This window comes from Bombyx mori, chromosome 20, assembly GCF_030269925.1.
Source record: "Bombyx mori chromosome 20, ASM3026992v2".
NCBI classification, from domain to species: Eukaryota; Metazoa; Arthropoda; class Insecta; order Lepidoptera; family Bombycidae; genus Bombyx; species Bombyx mori.
The window spans coordinates 9,272,138-9,292,322 of NC_085126.1; the positions used below are offsets into that span (position 1 = coordinate 9,272,138).

General features: G+C 37.7%; 1 protein-coding gene and 1 long non-coding RNA gene across 8 annotated transcripts in view; both read right to left on the reverse strand.

Annotated features, from left to right (window-relative positions):
• LOC119631020 (uncharacterized) overlaps positions 1–20,185 on the reverse strand; it is a 106,924-nt gene that overhangs the window by 78,229 nt on the left and 8,510 nt on the right. For 2 of the 7 annotated variants that reach the window (XM_062674415.1, XM_062674411.1), the window contains exon 1: positions 15,817–16,833. The exons of the other annotated variants lie outside the window; for them this stretch is intronic. The gene's annotated coding sequence lies outside the window, so the exon portion shown is untranslated. Of the gene's footprint in view, positions 1–15,816; positions 16,834–20,185 lie in introns of those variants that run through there. 7 annotated transcript variants of the gene reach the window in all.
• LOC134200806 (uncharacterized) lies at positions 6,129–7,654 on the reverse strand. The gene is made up of 2 exons (XR_009975872.1): positions 7,573–7,654; positions 6,129–7,372 (listed from the first exon to the last, which is right to left on the reverse strand). It is a non-coding gene; the product is annotated as an uncharacterized LOC134200806 (long non-coding RNA).

Genomic DNA, 20,185 nt, shown 5'->3' on the forward strand with positions numbered 1-20,185 from the left:
GATTCATATGCAAGCATTTAGTACAGATCCCGGTCTACACCAGCTACTGCAATTACCTCGCCGTGCTTCTGGAGTAGCAGTATCTATTTTATTTCCTAAAGTAGACGAGCTCAAAACCCACGTGCTGTAAAATGGTTACCGGAGCCCATAGACATCAGCAACGTAAAACTCGTGATCCCCCTCGAGATCTGAGTTCAAACTCAGTTTTATTGTACATCGGCTCCGCCCTTCAAACCGAAACGCATTGCAGCTTCACGACAGAAACAGGCGATCGCGTGGTTTCGTACCTAGATCCCAAAATCCTAAGTCTCTAGTTCCAATTTTAAACATCGGTATTGGATATTGCAAACCCACACTCCAACCATATAAATAATATCCTATTCTCAATTGGACCACAGACTAACAGAGCAACAAAAGTTTGACAATAAACATAGAGTACACGTATTATTATGTGTGTGTGCCAAATAAATGGTAGTGTGTGTGATGTTTTTTTATTGATTTAATGTATTTATTATTAATGCATAATTAAAAAAAAAAATACCATTAGCACTCCTTCGCTATATTCTCTATAAGTGTGGGAAATTTCATATTTCTCCGTCCGCGCAATTTTCGTAAAAACAGGTACAATGTTTTTGCTTCACGTATTAATATATTGATGTTTCATCACCACAGCTCTAGTGCAGTGTAACAAAAGCCGATCCCCTTAAATCGACACGTATTAGAATTGTTTCGCAAAAACATAAAACACATGTGCTCAGTTCACACGCAGCGCCAATGAAATCATCAGACCTATTCTATCTGATTCTCTCGCAGTTTAAATACTATACATGTGTACGTTTGTCTGTTTTTATTGTCGCTTTAAATCAGGACCGTGCTAACGACATCATCACTTACGACACGCTACGTAGGCAGCGGATTGGCTCTGCCCCTGGCATTGCTGAAGTCCATGGGCGACGGTAACCACTCACCATCAGGTGGGCCGTAGGCTCGCCTGCCTACAAGGGCAATAAAAAAAAAAACTTACGACAGCCCTAAAAAACTCTCGGTTGCAACAAGAGTTTCATTATCATTAATATATCCTTTGCGGTTGAAGCAGTTCCTTTATGGAATGCAGTACCCTTAAGCATCAAACAATCGTCCTCGCCGGAAACTTTCAAGTTCAGATTAAAATCGCACTACCTTGCACAATGATATGGCTCCTACGATATAACTGTACAAGTTGCCACTTATTTTGTATTTACTTGCATATTTTTAGTATTTAATTGTATTTAATCGTAAGTCTATATTTTATTGTATTTATTTGCAGTAATGCGTTTCGGTTTGAAGGGTGGGGTAGCCGTTGTAACTATACTGAGACCTTAGAACTTATATCTCAAGGTGGGTGGCGCATTTACATTGTAAATGTCTATGGGCTCCAGTAACCACTTAACACCAGGTGGGCTGTGAGCTCGTCCACCAAACTAAGAAACAAAAAAAAAACACAATTTTTTTTTTTATTGCTTAGATGTGTATATAAGTGTATACTTTTATGTAAGTTTATTAAGATATAGCACCGTCCGTGCTAGTTTGCTTATTCGTCTCCCTGCAAGGTTGCCTGGAAGAGATCGCTTTCAGCGATAAGGCCGACAATTTATGTCACCGTCTATTATTTGTTTTATATGCTTACTCTGCACATGTGGTGTCAAAAAAAGAGTTATATTAAAATTATTAATATACATTGACGTTCTTCGCGAAGCCTTATTAGGGTCAATAAATACCCTTTCAGTTAAAAAAAATCCGATTACCTCGAATGACTCCCATCAATAAAAACTATTTTGTCAACAAAAACAAATTAAATGTTGTTTTATAGAGGAAATATAGTATTGAAAGATCAATTCAAGGTAATTCAAAAGACTCTAAACGCGAACTGTCTGTTTGTTTACTTGGAAAATATCCGATCCTATAATTCTCAAACAACTTAAACTATCTTAACCATTTGACCGTCGTGTAGGTCACCGGTGCCCTACGCGGCGCACTGAAGTAATTGTGTCGATTTCGGTTACTAAGCGCCTAAATTTGTCTTCTTTTGTTCGTTAATGTATGTTTTAGTCTTTTACAATGAGCTATTTCTCAGTAAAGTACTGTAAACAAAACTGGTGTTTGGGTATCCTTATAGTTTGTTAGGAAGGTGGGTTGTTTGGTACAAAAATATTTTTTGGTTCAGATGGCTCTAATGATGTACACGGGCCGGTTTTTTTTACCACGCGCTCATCAGCTCTGTGTGCATGTATGTTTGTATGTAAGTGAATATTTGAACGTTAGTTTCAAAGCGTCCAATGAACTTGCACACGCATCAAGTACTGATGACAGTACAATAATTTCGCTCTAATGTTTTGACCAGTCTCGACAGGATGCAAAAAAAGGTGTAATTAATTTTTAGTTCGGTTTGTTATTTAAGAATGTTTAATTTTTTTGTTTTTAAAATACATTTTCTTATTATATATTACACTAAATAATATCGAAGGGTGACAGGCTGTTTGGTTTAAACCCTTTGTACTAATTTCGGTGAAGTTGTAGAGTGAAGATAGAGAATTTTGAAAAAAAAAACCCCATCATTCAAATTCTTTGACGCTGCCATTTCGTTTTTAAATTGTCTGACATTTGAAAAAAAATGTTTCGTTTTTGGGATTTCTTGTCGATTCTCCTTCGTTGTGGAATTGTATTCTAAATCTTCTCAATCGGTATTTCAAGTAATGATAACTTAAAAGCCCCTACGAACGAACGTACTGGAATAAAACATTATATCCTCAAAATGTAGTAATAACAAGTGGCCAATTAAAGCCACATTGTACGTTTTGTATGATATCGGTGAGCGATATGAATAGTTTTGTATGTTTTAATCATTATCAAAACTAATAGTATAGTTTCGTACCTGCTTATATTGTGTTGTCGATAAGTTTAATTAGCGTAATGTGTATTCAATGTTGTTGAAATTGATATTATTGTTATAACAGTGAACGTTGATTGAAATGTTCAAGTACTATTTACTGAGTCAAGTAATGTGTATTTTTTATTGAAGTGGGCCCATATTGTGGTGAACCAAAGTGTTGCTTGTGAAAAGAATTTTTTTTGCGGAATTCTTATGTGCGATTTTTATTTTGTTTGCTGCTTAATTAACCCTTTAACTGCCATGTAGGTCACCGGTGCCCTACGCGGCGCACTGAAGTAATTATTTCGATTTCTATTACTAAGGCGCTTGGATTGCCTAACTTCACTTCTCACTTCTTTTGGTTTTTAATGTATATTTTAGTCTTTTAGGTCTCTTAGAAATAGATTCATTCTCAGTATCTTCGTATTCGTCATTCCCAGTATATTAGACATTCGGCGCTTTCGTTTTTTTTCCCAGTAGGCAGACGAGCATACAGCCCACCTGACGGTGAGTGGTTACTCTCGCCCATGGACTTCAGCAATGCCAGGGGCAGAGCCAAGCCGCTACCTACCGTTGTAAACTCTCCACAAGCCTCGTTTGAAGAATGACAAGTCATAGGTCAGGAAACACCGTGGATGGTACGTGGCAAAAAAGATCTCTGGAAACGCACTGTGAATGAACGCAGTGGCTCCAGGTAGTATGGATGAACTCTACTCCGGTGGGGGGCGGTACGATAGTAAAAACGAGATGATCGAATCATCTCAAATAACAGTAACAATAATCGACATCATTACTACAGTGCGCCACGTAGGGCCCCGGTGACCGACATGGCAATCAAAGGGTTCTACTACACAAAATCTTAAGCCTCATCCGCTGACTGTCAATGCACAAGACACTGTCAATACACACGGTGTAACTACAGACGACACGACGTCTAATAAATAAGGCCGTAAATTATTTTATTATTCGTCTGTAATATTTTTAGTACTGTAGTGTATATAAAATTGAGCGCACAAAATAATCGTTAGATGCCTCGAAAGCGGTAGTTTAATTACGACGATATAATGTATGTACAATATCGAGTGAATTTTTTTTTATGGACAACATCTTAAGTAAGAGGTTTTTACTACTAAAGTTAGGCTCTTAACACTTATATATATATTTTTTTATTGCTTAGACGGGTGGACGAGCTCACATCCCACCTGGTGTTAAGTGGTTACTGGAGCCCATGGACATTCACAACGTAAATGCGCCACCCACCTTGAGATAAGTTCTAAGGTCTCAAGTATAGTTACAACGGCTGCCCCACGCTTCAAACCGAAACGCATTACTGCTTCACGGCAGAAATAGGCAGGGTGGTGGTACCCACCCGCGCGGACTCACAAGAGGTCCAGTAAATAATTGCGAACAATTCAATATTTTCCCTACACCCCCGATTACTCTCTTTAGACAACCCATACCCTGGGCCAGGAAGGTCAAGTACCTGGGCGTTACCCTGGATGCATCGATGACATTCCGCCGGCATATAAAATCAGTCCGTGACCGTTCCGCGTTTATTCTCGGTAGACTCTACCCCATGATCTGTAAGCGGAGTAAAATGTCCCTTCGGAACAAGGTGACACTTTACAAAACTTGCATAAGGCCCGTCATGACTTACGCGAGTGTGGTGTTCGCTCACGCGGCCCGCACACACATAGACACCCTCCAATCTCTACAATCCCGCTTTTGCAGGTTAGCTGTCGGAGCTCCGTGGTTCATGAGGAACGTTGACCTACACGACAACCTGGGCCTCGAATCTATCCAGAAATACATGAAGTCAGCGTCGGAACGGTACTTCGATAAGGCTATGCGTCATGATAATCGCCTTATCGTTGCCGCCGCTGACTACTCCCCGAATCCTGATCACGCAGGAGCCAGTCACCATCGACGCCCTAGACACGTCCTTACGGATCCATCAGATCCAATAACCTTTGCATTAGACGCCTTCAGCTCTAACACTAGGAGCAGGCTTAGGGACCTCGGTAACCATACTCGTCGAACTCGACAAAGAGTTCGCCGTGCAACCTAACCCATGAATCAGCTCGCTGAGTTTCTCGCCGGATCTTCTCAGCGGGTCGCGATTCCGATCCGGTAGTAGATTCATTCGCGAAGCAGCTACTCTTGAGCTGTTAGGTCTCCTTCGGAGGCGCTCGGGTAGCTGTTAGCAAATCCCACCCCCCTGGCTGAGCCTTTGCTCGCCCACCTGTCCTGGTGAAACTGGAAAGGCCTCCGAGCCACCAGTAATTATTCAATCACAAAAAAAAAAAAAGCCCGTGGGTGTACATAAAAGACGAATAAGAAACTTATTCACGCTACCATCTTATTTCAACAATAATATTATCGAGGAGAGTTGACGTAACGCAGGCGGCCGCGGTAAAATTCATGCCAAATCCCTATGCAGCATGATAAGGCCCTTTGAGTTTCTCGCCGGATCTTCGCAGTTGGTCGCGATTCAGATCCGGTGGAAGATTGTGATAAGCACTGCTCTTGCTAGGACTAGTGTTATCAAATTCAGGTCGAGTCCGTGAGCTCACAGCCCATCCGCGCATAGCTGAAATAGCCCCTTAGAACACCAGCTAATCGGAAAGAAAATAACAATAATAAGATAGACTGCACCGATCCCATACGATACGGCACTGAAGCTTACGCTGTCTATTGAAAAATAAATACATCATCCGTCTATAGTGGCAGTTCCTTGATATATTTTCCTTTCTATATAAACTTCGTCGTGGTCTAAAGGATAAGGCGCTCGATGTACTTATATTGAGCGAAGACTGTGCCAGGGTTCGAATAATTATTAAAATTTCAATAATACTTTTTTTGTCGTATAGATGTAAGTATTTTTTTTATTGCTTAGATGGGTAGACGAGCTCACAGCCCACCTAGTGTTAAGTGGTTACTGGAGCCCATAGACATTTACAACGTAAATGCGCCGCCCACCTTAAGATTAAAGTTCTAAGGTCTCAGTATAGTCACAACGGCTGCCCCACCCTTCAAGCCGAAACGCATTACTGCTTCACGGCAGAAACAGGCGCGGCGGTGGTACCTACCCGTGCGGACTCACATGAGGTCCTACCACCAGTAAGGACCATTGGGTACAAACTCAGCACTTTGTCTTGCTTAGTCGTGCGCACATGGCTTATGTTGCAAGCCTGATTTCGTTTCTTTCTACTTGTGTATCTTTTTAGCTTGTGATGTGTATTGTGTGCCTAATAAATAAAATAAAAATAAAATCAATTTGTACCATGACCGTACTGGTTCTATATAATAATAATAAAGAGCACTAATAATATATCAGAAACGCACATCGATCGATATCTGACAATTAACTTTTTAATGCAATTAACGTGTGTTTAATTACCGTTATTATTGAACAAATAAATACCAATTACCAGACCAATTAGCGAAGCGTAAAGTATATAAGAATAATGCGATATACAATTTCTAACTTCTATAAGGTTACCTACCTACCTTATAACACAAAGATCCAATGACAATAGTTCAATATCTTTTTCTCCTCGGTTTTTTCAAACTATTTTCTTTTCTTTTCAGTATCTAATTGACTTTCTTTAATGTACCAATGCGTGTATCGATAAACAATATTGGAAAAAATCAGAAAAATAGATTTTTCTAAGGATTTTGGGATTCATACAAATAACTAGCGGACCCGGCGAACTTTGTTCCGCCACACGGTTTGAAGGGTGGGGCAGCCGTTGTAACTATACTGAGACCTTAGAACTTATATCTCAAGGTGGGTGGCGCATTTACGTTGTGGATGTCTATGGGTTCCAGTAACCACTTAGCACCAGGTGGGCTGTGAGCTCGTCAACCCATCAAAGTAATAAAAAAAAAATAAAAAAAAAATAGTATTTACTACATTAAAATTAATTTAAACAAATTACAAAAAAAAAGGTATTTGTGACATTAAAATTAATTTAAGTGTTAAAGTATCGATGATTATGGTCGAATTAGTTCATCATCCGGCGGACATTAGGATTATTAAATTGATCAATAGCTAAGTACTTTGGTAGCAGCAGTAGCGCGAGCTCCGCCGATTTAGAACACAAATATTCAAACCAACCTATTCAAACCAAAATAAATGCAAACAATGAACTTCCTTAAATAACACGTTCCTAAAGCAAACCTCAAGAATACAATACGAAATGAAACAAGCAATGAGTCAGATGAAAAACCGAATGTAATTAATTACATAATGTACCAATGGTTTCATCGAAGATGCACTGAAATAGATTGGAATGCACGTGTCTTCGAGTGGGCGACGAACAAAGTATCATAATTTATTGGCTGTTGGAGATTCGATCAAACATTTAATGATTCAACAATCAATTTATTTAGACTTATCGAGGATACATTTCTGTAGTATTCTTTTCACGAAATGCGCATATCGTCTTCTCGCATTAAAACCTCTCAGACACAGCCCACTGAGTTTCTCGCCGGATCTTCTCAGTGGGTCGCGTTTCCGATCCGGTGGTAGATTCTGTGAAGCACGGCTCTTGCTAGGGTTCGTGTTAGCATCGTCATCAGGTTTGAGCCCCGTGAGCTCACCTACTAGCCACGATTACGCTGAAATAGCCTCTCGAGGCTATCAGCTTAACCATTAAAACTGTATAATCTCAAAACTTACTAAATTTTACAGGAGAGTGTTTTAAAGGTTTAACATATGATATTTTTAATATTAATCATCTTTGCAACATTTATTAGTTTTTACCAGTTACATTATCTGTCTTTTAAAGTAAGATAAAATTATGTATTAATTTTGTTAATATTAGTCAAAATATAGGTAAACTAAAAACAAAAAACTAAAACTAAACTACGCTCTTTTGACAGTATTTAGAGAGAAAAATACTGGTGATGATGATACCAAATGATTCCGCATAATAACTCTATTTCGAATATTTTTGGAAATTGTACACTTTTAATGCGAAAAGACGATATGGTCAAGAATTTTGAACAGTATAAGACAAATTACCCTTGACATTTTAAGATTGAGGATTGCATCCCACGGTTATCGTCAATTTTCCGCGCACACAGCGAACATGGTATACTGAAGTTGATCCAAATAAAACCACCTATTACCCGAAAAGAGACATCTGAACTTCGTCCAAGACTGAACTCGATCGAGATGAGACAATAACCTTAAAGTGGTACGCATCTCTTTTCGTCACTCCAATGAGCTTCCGCCTCTAAAACTACGCACGGCCAAAATTTTCTATAGACAAAATCAATTAGAGTCCCATTTGAAATTGAAAAACTATGCAAATATATATAATAGCGTCTAGATGAACATGCAAAACAGACATCGATTTAACTTTATCTATGACATTGTCTACATGTTTGGAATGACAATAGCGGACAGCTGCAAGCCATATTTTGCAAAGCATAAACTTTTTACCCTTCCTTGTCTATATATATATATACGAAGTTGCATCTTTTGTTAAAATTTGTCCCAATAGATTCACCAAGATGTCTAATGTGGCAAATAGAAATCGACGCGACGATAAACTATGTTTTCCAAAATCCAAAACTACATTAAAGACTAATAGTATACTAGGTATGAGCGTTAGGATATTTAATAAACTACCAAAGAAATTAAGAGACCTAGATGATTTTCATTTTAAGAAAAAACTAAAAGATTATCTTATTAGTGATGATTATTATCACATAAATGATTTTCTTAGGGACGACATTGAAAATAAATGGATTTTTCAATTATTAGTTGAATTATGGATGAATGAATGGTAAATTATATAATATTATAATATCTTGCACTGCACTAAAATTCGCATGTAAAATAATGGCAAAGCATACACGCTGCTTTTAGCTTATGCAATAACTCATTTTCAATATGCTTAGCGAATAAATGATTTATTTCTTCTTCTTTCTTTCTTTAGTAAGAACTGTCATATGAACCACTATCTTTCAGGTCACAGACTTCGACTGCTGGACGCCTCGCCACGATCAGTCCTGCGCTGCTTGCATCCAGCGAATCCCCACAAATCTCAATAAGTCATCGGCACACCTTGTGGTGTGTGGTGGCCTACCCACAAGATGGACCCGATATGAATGCCAATATGAACCACTATTTGAAATAAATAGCAAGGTGTCAATTATAAACCAAATGATAATTCCCTAGGTTGTTAAGTTTAAGGTCTTCAATAAGGATAAAACCTTTAAGTTTTGTGCGTCAATGCCTTGATCACGGTCACAGCATACAACCCTCATGGCAACAACGTCTACAATAAATAGAACCAATTATAATTTTGTTGGTGTATATAATTTTCTTTATGGGCAAAAATAGCTTATGTACCGAAAGTTTTGAACTCGTTGTGGTCTAAAGGATAAGACGCCCGGTGCATTCGTATTGAGCGATATTACTGTACCGGTGTTCGAATGCCGAAAGCAATTACCAATTTATTCTAATGAAATCTGTACTTAACAAATATGTACTTCACGATTGACTTCCACGGTGAAGGAATAACATTGTGTAATAAAACCCGCAAAAATTGTATTTTGCTAATTACTAAGATGGTAAGACGTTTTGTGAGTACGCACAGGTAGGTACCACAACCCTGCCTATTTCTGTCGTGAAGCGTGAGGCAGCTGTTGTGCTGCAAAAACTAGACTTTAGAATTCATGTCTCAATGTTGATGGTTACCGGAGCATATGGTCATCACGACGTGAACGCCGCCACCCACTCTGAGGCATAAGGTCGAAGTCCCAAGCCTCAATCGTATTTAACAGCTGTCCCAATAAAACTGGAGCGAGAGACTATTACGTTTCAAAAATTCTTCGGTAAATTCCTTAGTCGCCTTTTACGATACCAAAGAGAGGAAGGATATCGAGAGGCCCTATTCATGGTCATTTATTGAAATGTGTGCCATAGAAACTAATTACAATAAAACCCCAAACCCAACACAAAGACTCTTGACTAATTCGACTAAGTTCGATCACAAAAAAAATATGGACTTGACATCAAATTTTAATAATATTTATCTCGGCAAATATTATCGTTGAGATTAACGTGTATGCGACCCGAAAACCTGAACTGGAACCGGTTGTACAATGGCCTACTATAGCCAGGGACTACATGTATGAACTGACATCAACGAACGTCCAATCTAGAAATCAAAAAAGATCATATTCATTGGGGTCTTAGGCGTTCATCGGAGACCATTGTGACATGAGACGTATAGATGAGGCCATCAGCGTAAAAGTGGCCTAACCCACAATTTTTCAAAATGAGTGCTTTTAAATTGCAATTTATTTAACACATAATAAAATTTTGACGCAAAACCGGCCTGTCCTTAGTTACAGCGATAGATAAGAGATGGCTTTGTAAACATTATTTTCGCGCGTATTGTTTTTGCCTACGAAGCAGGGTAAAAGTTATTTCAAACCTCGATATCTCCATACTATGGTAGGCTTAGGCCACATTTGCGCTGACGGCCTCAAATAGGTACTTTTGAGGCTAATTTGAAGTTTCTACAAAGTTGAAGTTGATGTTCTATGGCATTTGCTACAAGTATCACAAAAGAATACCAGTCAAACAGCATTTTCTGGTTGTAAGGCATTTTTCGATCTGCACGTGTAGGTACCGTCATCCTATTTCTGTCACGAAGCAGTCAAGCATCTGGTTTCAAGGGTATAGGCGACTATATAAAAATACATTTGAGACTTGGATCTTATGTCTTGAAGTTGTATTGGATGCCTATAGGTGCTGACCTAGTTTGTATAAGAATAACCATGGACTCATCTAGGAGATTTATGGAAATGGTAGTGCAAGGTAGAGGGAGAAGAGGTCGACCGAAGAAGACATGGATGGATGGTGTGTAAATGACGATATGAGAGAGAGACACTGGTGGTAGGACCTCTTTACTGGTGGCAGGACCTCTTGTGAGTCCGCGCGGGTAGGTGCCAACACTCCGCCCATTTCGACCGTGAAGCAGTAATGCGTTTGGATTTGAAGGGCGGGGCAGCCGTTGTAACTATACTGATACCTTAGAACTTATATCTCAAGTTGGGTGGCGCATTTACGTTGTAGATGTCTATGAGCTCCAGTAACTACTTAACACCAGGTGGGCTGTGAGCTCGTCTACCCATCTAAGCAATAAAAATAATTTAAAAAAAAGACAGAGAGAATGGAACAGAAACATTCGCAGTACCGACCCCACCTTGTGGGATAAGTGGGAGACAAAAAAGAGAGCCATGGACTCAGCTATTTTTATGGTAGAGGTATCATCATCTACAGAATGTTTGCGAACCAGCTGATGCCATGCGGATGTAAGACGATGACTAGGTGGTGTATCCGCGAAGCTCAGGGAGTATCGACGTCACGATAGTAAAAAAGTGAGGAATAAACTTCTAGAACCGAGAAAATAATTATGATTATGTTTGAGATTAACTTATGAGTGATTGGATAATACTTTAAAATACTTTTTTTAAATGTTTTTATGGTCATTGAACGAAATTCGACCGTAATCACTGACACGTCAAGACTTAAGATTCATTGTATGTATTAAATTTTCTTATTCGTTTTGTCATTGACATTTGACAACGAAAGAATAATGTATAAAAACTTAGTATAAAAAACAGATTTAAATAACAAACAGAACTAACAATTCTATTTATCTTTTTTTTTATCTTGTTCATACTGGTATTATTATTATGTGTATTAAGCACTGCCACGCCTGGGAAGACGGCAGGACACACTCCGGCGAGGTGGGCAACAATCGGCCGGAGCGTTAGGGACTATTGGGAGAGAAACCGGCAAACTATACGGGCATTGTCGAGCAAGACTGCTTTTTGCATTTGGGCCACCACAGACTTTTTGTTGAGACATTATTATTATTATTATTATTAATGCTTTATTTCAGTTATATTTTTTTTAAAACCATAACATTTTGTTAGTAATAATTACTTATAAACTATGTTAGTAACTTAAAATTGAGATCGGTTCTTGATCCAGCCCGCACTTCGCACCTACTTAGAATATAACCTTAGGATACCTATAGGATACCAATATTAAGTAATACGAAAAAAAATTGGGTCATTTATTACGCGTGTGCAAATTTTTAAGTTATTGGAAGTAGGTGAAAGGGACGTTCAAACATTTCGTTAGTAACAAAGAAGACGCATAGAAAGCTAATGAAAGCGTGTGAAACATATTAATTCGAAATTTAGTACTTTTTGGCGGGAACGCGAGGAGCGAAGTTGTGTGATTCGTTTTATTATGTCTATTTAGTGTTTCTTCAGGTTTAAAATGTGTAATAACGGTGGTTTATTAACCGTTTCATATCTGTGAAACTGCAAAAATGTGGGAAAACGAAACAAAGCTGGACGTAACTTCTCAGGATCCTCCAGAAAGTCCACTGAAAAAATCTCAGTAAATGAACACCATTTTACTGAGATTATATTTCATTCCATATCATCTCGTTTCATTTAATTTCATCCCAGTTGATTAATGTCTCAAAATAATAATCTTCATTTCATTTCACTCCAAATTAACATTTTTCATATATACAAGAATAAAAATTAAAATAGGACATGACTTAAAGGTCTCAGATACCAGGTCATAAAATTACTTTAAAAAAAATTTTAGGTATTAAGGTCATCGCAATATAAAAAAAAAACGCTTGACAAAACCGCGGAGAAAAACAATACTCAAACATTGCTTTTGCTTAAAACAGATTTTCAATTATATTCTATATCTATTACAAACTATTAACTGTTCGTGCGTTTGTTTGTTGTGTTTGGGATTAATGAACCAATTGTGGTATTCGGTGTCATGATTAAAAAGTCTGCGGTGGAATTGGAAGTGTTTATCTGCCTATTCGCTGGTAGATTAAAAGGGGCGTTTCCCTTTCCTTTTTTTTTATTGCTTAGATGGGTGGACGAACTCACGGCCCACCTGATGTTTTAAGTGGTTACCGGAGCCCATAGACATCTACAATGTAAATGCCCACCTTGAGATATGAGTTCTAAGGTCTCACTATACTTACAACGGCTGCACCACCCTTCAAACCGAAACGCATTACTGCTTCACGGCACCTTCGCGTGAACTCACGGGCTCAACCTGAGAGAAATTGCTAACACTAGCCCTATCAAGAGCAGTACTTCACAGAATCTAGAAGATCCGTTGATAAACTCTGGGTTAACGTGTGTGATTCCCCACTGCTATTCGCGCTAAGTCGGGTCATCGCGAGTCACAAATCCAAAGATAAAAACGGTGCTTTCGTTGTCACCATACGTTTACCTAAAACTTTTAAAGTCTATACTATTATATAAATCTACAGTGGTTTTTACGGATGTTCCGTTATAACTACTGAACCGTGCATCCGATTGACTTGAAACTTGGTATCCATGTAGAAAATACATATACTTAATGGATTTGCTAATATTTATATGAGTGTTGGACTCCCTACACCAGTTGCGGGGGCGTTAATGATGAGAATCGTTGTGGGGGTGATAAATAATAATGTTAATTTTAAATGCCCAGCGAAGCGGACTGGTACAGCTAGCTAGTTCACTTATACGTTCTTATATGCAGTACGATATGACACAAAATCCAATGTTAGCATAATCAAAATGCAGGTGTTCTTGATAAGGAAGGACTATCCGAATTGTTGACGCCAGATTTTACTCGATATGAGATATAGCTTCAACTGATATATGACATTTTACAGAGTTATTACGATAAATCTTTCGATGAAAAAAATAACTCCTTTTCGAATGTTTTGAGCTAAACGTCATCACATCGTATGGAGACTTGTAGATAATGAAAACATGCTAAATTGGTAATTCCACTGTACTAGAGACAGTGGGTCCACTGAGTTTCTCGCCGAATCTTCTCAGTGGGTCGCGTTTCCGATCCGTTGGTAGATTCTGCGAAGCACTGCTCTTGCTAGGGCCAGTGTTAGGAACACTCCGGTTTGAGCCCCGTGATCTCACCTATACATCTCACCTACAGCTCAAGGAGAAGCTGAAATAGCCTCTCAAGTATCAGCACAGATAGGGGAAAAAAAGAGACAGTGGGAACACATGTATATGCCAATGCTGCTTAGTTCAACAAAGACAGTGAGCTCTCCGACGCATCATCTTGAAACTAAACGCCTTACTAGCCCAGCGGCTCTCAACCTTTTTTTTACTCAGCGAAGCACTAACAAACTCTTTACGAATGCGCGACACCCTTACATGTTCCTAAATTCAGGTTTGTAATAATCACTATATAGTATAAAACAAAGTCGCTTTTTTTGGTCCCTATATCCCTATGTATGCTTAAATCTTTAAAACTACGCAACGGATTTTGATGCGGTTTTTTTTAATAGATAGAGTGATTGAAGAGGAAGGTTTATGTGTATAATAACATCCATTAAATAGTGGAGAAATCAATAATAAATTACAGTTTCCGGAGCGAAGCGAGGGCGGGTCGCTAGTAATTAAATAAACAAATGTTTTCTCTGGCTCCAAAAGGTCAAATAAATTTTTAAAAAATCTCTGAAATCTTCTCTAATCTGTTATATTATAAGAGAGGTATAAATACTTTTTAAATAAAGTGGCAATTTTCGTTGGTAGCGTAAAGTGCTATTTCAAAGACGTGCAGATAGAAGGTGAGCTCACGAGAGTCCTGCTAACACTGACTCTAGTAAGAGCAGCGCTTCGCTTAATCTACCACAGGACCGGAATCGCGACCCACTGCGATGATCCGGCGTGAAACTCAGTAGTTTGAAAGACATCATATCCAATAGCAGCTAACGCGAACTCATTAAAGTATAGTAAAACGTGACCAACGTGCGTGCACGATCAACGTTTTTTGTTGTTGTTATATTATTCCGATTCAACAGACATCAACTTGATTTTGTAAATTTAACTCTATTCAAAATAGTTTAAATTTGAAATCCGGTTAAACTAAAGCGAGTTTAAATCGAAAGTGTTGCGAGGAACAATAAAATTTAAATAGCATTACTTTGTATAGCCTATGAACTCAGTTTCGTTGAGGGTTTAAGAAGGAATGCTAATATAGAATACTAGTTTTTTTTTTTATGGTTGAAGGATTACTGTTGGCCCGAGGGCCTTTCCAGTTTCACCAGAACAGGTGGGCGAGCAAATCTCTGCCAGGAGGGAAAATACAAGTGCAAGTATAATAAATGTATGGCTAATTTTTACGTCACGGTTCGCTATAGTGCTCTCTCTGTCTAACGTCGAAGAGAGACGCTTTACAACTTCCAAGTTTGAGTGGCGACTACTCAAGCCCATTGAAAGCCATAAATTTCAAGATTAATTAGTATAATGTTTAAGTTTGTAAATTAGATTACTCTTTTTTTTTATAACGTTTACCGGTTGTACATTTATCAACTTTTATACGATTTAATTTAAGAACATTGTGAAAAAATAACAAGGTTAGCGTGGTATGGACATATGATCCGTATAGAGAAGATGCATGTGACTGGGAGATGTATGGAAATGGTAGTGCAAGGTAGAGGGGGAAGAGGTCAACCTAAGAAGACTTGGATGAAGTGTGTGAATGGCGATATGAGAGAGAGAGGAGTGAGTGTTGAGATGACGGCTGATAAAAGAGAATGGAAGAGAAAAATTAGCTGTGCCGACCCCACCTAGTGGGATAAAGTGCAGAAAAGATAAAAGTGAAAAAGTAACAAGGAAATATTAGTGTATCTACTTCTATTTTTACAAATTACGTTAAGTCTATTTAGACTTCACGTTTTTGTTAGTTCGTTCTAAATTTGAAGACCGGTTTTTAGACTTCAGTGTTGACTATAGCGATGGCGGCTGGTATTAATTAACGAATAAATCGAATTAATAAAAATAATGAAAAAAAATAATTATATACTCACATAGCATTCTTACAAATTGACAAAGTTCTCTTACTGACGAAAATCAAATTCAGTGCCAAAAAAATTGAGCCAAATTCCAATACTATTTTCAGCCGGTAACACACATAGATACACAACACACAAAAAAACACAGACTAAAAAACGTGTTCCTTCTGATAAACCGTCATCACAAAAAAAAAAAAAAAACGACTAATCAATTCGATTACTAAATTTGAAATTTAAAAATAATTCAAGCTAGTGATGCGGCACGGTTGCCGGACGACACTCGCGCTCGCCACCGATAATAAACCGTAAATAAACGAATTTATCAGGCGTGTACACGTATGATGATACCGCGCGACGGCCAGAGTACGCGATTACCGCGCGACAATACAATACATACATACATTTAATACCAACGCATGAAACTAGTTACGTATTAAATTTATTCGTTATTTGCACGAACGATTCTTTGTTCTTCAAATAGAACGTTGACTTTTGACACTCGATTACAAATGCTTCTGTCTAGAGAGGTCAACCGTATTTAAGTATACCGGTATTAGCAATATATATTTTTTTTAAATAAATGCAAAGGCAAGGGGTGAGATAAAGTTGACAGGCGGTCCAGACTGGAGCAGTATAGACAACAATTGAAGATGTTAGATGAGGAAAGCAGTAATGCGTTTCGGTTCGAAGGGTGGGGTAGCCGTTGTAACTATACTTGAGACCTTAGAACTTATATCTCAAGGTGGGTGGCGCATTTACGTTGTGGATGTCTATGGGCTCCAGTAACCACTTAACACCAGGTGGGCTGTGAGCTCGTCCACCCATCTAAGCAATAAAAAAAAAAAAATTGGAATAAATTGAAGAGGAAATAGAGGAATTGAATTTTATGCCAAAAGGCACACTAAACTGTTTGACATTCTGTAAAATATAGAAAAATTTAATTAACAGTCTAAAAAGTTGAGGATAAAGGGCTCATTGATTGATTAATTAAAATGTACTTAACGGCCTTCACACAGCAAATATTCCAATTAAAAAAACAACACAAGTTTTATCGCGACAATAATAAAATTATTTCGCTATCATACCTAAGGTCATTGAATATACAAAAAAACAAACATTGATAAAATCATTTATCACTCACTGGAAGCATAATCTCAGGTTTTTATATTGAATTGTCACAAAAAAAAAACAACTTCGATAATGTTTATTTATATATATTTTTCATTTTATATTAGACTAGCGACCCGCCCTCGCTTCGCTTCGGAAACATTAAAACACACATGAATCCAAAAAAATAAAATATTTTTTTTTTAAAAGTAGCCTATGTTCATCAGGGACTATGTCGGCTTCTAATGGAAATGAATTTTTCAAATCGGTCCAGTAGTTTCGGAGCCTATTCGAAACAAACAAACAAACAAATCTTTCTTCTTTATAATATTAAATATAAGATATATTACGCATTTATTTGTGTCATAATGGTAGTGTATTTTTTTTTAAACCTTAGTTTAACAGTCATGCTTTAATACCTTTTATATTGTACACTTTTCCCCTCTTATACATCGTATTTCTCTCTGCTGATGGTTTGCTGGAAGAAAACTCATAAATGAGTGAAGCTCGCCTTTGTACATAGTATTTAGAGATTCTTTGAAATCTGTTTATATTGTATTTTCTTTTTTGTGTACAATATATAAAAAAATAAATAAAAATAAAATGTTTCTCTGTCTGTCCGAATTTTATATTTTTACAATGCATTCTAATTAATTTTTATACGCCATATCTCAGAATTGCTATTACACCTAACCTGTTACAGTCTGTTATGATTCTGGCTAAAACGCGTTTAATTAATTCGAGAAACTTCAGAACTCTTCCAATCAATCGTCATCAATTTTTTGGAAGCCTTATAATGAATAAACATTATATGAAATCTTATATACCTTTAAACGAGCAATTCTTGTATATACATATATAATCTGAATCTCGGAAACGGCTCCGACGATTTTCATAAAATTTAGGATACAGGGGATTTCGGGGGCGATAAATCGATCTAGCTACGATTTATTTTCAGAAAATGTTGTTTTATTCGTGTTTTCAATAATCAACTTTATGACTCTTCCCGACATCTATTGGCGAATAATAATACTATTTTTCTTAATTGCGGGCAACTAACCTCTTTAAAGACACAACAAGATGGTGTTATCAAAAAAAAACGTCATCATCTAATTATAATTATTTACTTTATTGATCTAGGAATATCTGCTATCGCAATACTCTAGATTAGTTTTCAATATCATCTCTAGCTGTAACAGACAGAGACAAAAAGTTAATTAAAAAAGTCTTCGTGGCCTAAAGGATAAGATGTCCGGTGCATTCGTATCTAGCGATGCACCGTTGTTCGAATCCCGCAGGCGGGTACCAATTTTTCTAATGCGATACGTACTTAACAAATCTTCACGATTAACTTCCACGGTGAAGGAATAACACCGCGTAATAAAAATCGAATCTGCAAAATTATAATTTGCGTAATTACTGGTGGTGGGACGTCTTGTGAGTCCGCACGGGTAGGTAACACCACCCTGCCTATTTCTGCCATGAAGCAGTAATGCGTTTCGGTTTGAAGGGTTGGGCAGTCATTGTACTATACTGAGACTTTAAAACTAATATCACGGTCGGCTCTCGATGTACCCTACAAACAGTGTATTCAGTATATTTTTTAATTGGCCATTAGCTTACGGCATACCTCTCCATCATCACGCTGATTCCCCCGCCCACCATGACATACTGCGTGGAAATGTTCTAGAAAAATCCTTTGTCCTCCAAGCCTGGTTTGATCAGTTTAGATCAGCGATCACACATTGGTATTATGTAATCTTTATATATAAAGATCAATTGCTGTTCGTTAGTCTCGCTAAAACTCGAGAACGGCTGGACCGATTTGGCTAATTTTGGTCTTGAATTATTTGTGAAGTCCAGAGAAGGTTTAAAAGCTAGATAAATATGAAAATGCTCAGAATTAAATAAAATTAAACATTTTGTTTCTTTTGATGTGTCCCCCGTTGGACGGATTCCTTTTGTTTATTTTAAGTTTATTTTATACAAAAGTTTAGGTCTTTTATTTATCGATTGAGGCGATCTACGAAGTCTACCGGGTCAGCTAGTATTTTATTAAAAGCAACCAATTAATTAATTTCGAAGGTCAACCTTCAACAAGTACACGGAACTCCAAAGTACTAATTATCGTACAAAATTGAACAGTATTGACGTGACAGAAATGACTAATTTTCGATGTTCTCATAATAGCTTTGTTTAATATTATGTTGTTATTCAATTTATTACACACATGCGCCCTAGTATTTATGTGTTTTTCTCTGTAGATCGATATACAAACTCACATCTGGATCATAACGTGAATATTTTACATTAATATCGAAATATATTACGAGCGTATAACGTCTTTAGCAACCCTACAACTTCTTCTTTCTTTCCTATTACCCTCTGCTGGGGTGTAGGGCTCGAATCAAATCCTTCCATTTAAAACGGTCTTGGACAGTCTGTTCTGGCTCCTCCCACGTCGTGCCTAAGACGCCAAGTCTACTGAGCAACGCCAAGTTGTTCTGGGACGGCCTCTCTTCCTTTTAATTTTAGGGACCCTACAACTTAGGGTTGGCAAAAACAAAGACTAACCGAATATTCTCAAAATAGGCTTTATCAGACCACATTATAGCAGCTGAACATAGGTCTGCTCTAAGACCCGCCAAAACGATTGGGCTGGAGATGTTTTTGGAATGTTTGAAGGTAAAGAAGAGCTTCTTAACGATGAATAGTCGTTCGTGAAGTCGACGTGGCTTAAAGGATAAGACGTTCGGTGCATTCGTATCTGGCGATGCACCGGTGTTCGAATCCCGCTAGCAAGTACCAATTTTTCTAATGAAATACGTACTTAACAAATGTTCACGATTGACTTCCATGGTGACGGAATAACATCGTGTAGTAAAAATCAAACCCGCAAAATAATAGTTTGCGTGATTACTGGTGGTAGGACCTCTTGTGAGTCCACCCCGCCTATTTGTGTCGTGAAGCAGTAATGCGTTTCGGTATGACTATCGTAACTATACTGAGACCTTAGAACTCATATCTCAAGGTGGGCGGTGAGCTGGCAATAAAAAAATATCGAAAATTTATGATTTTACATATATTATATACACATAATAAATAATACATTAGGGTAGTACGAAAACATAATCTTCACATGTGGTCGGTATGAGTAGCCTATTACCAAATTATCGATACCCAGTCGCATCTATTGACTAGTATTTATTTAATCTGACTAGTGTACGACGGAAACTGATGCAGTTGAATATTCAGAATCAATATTATATTTGTGAAA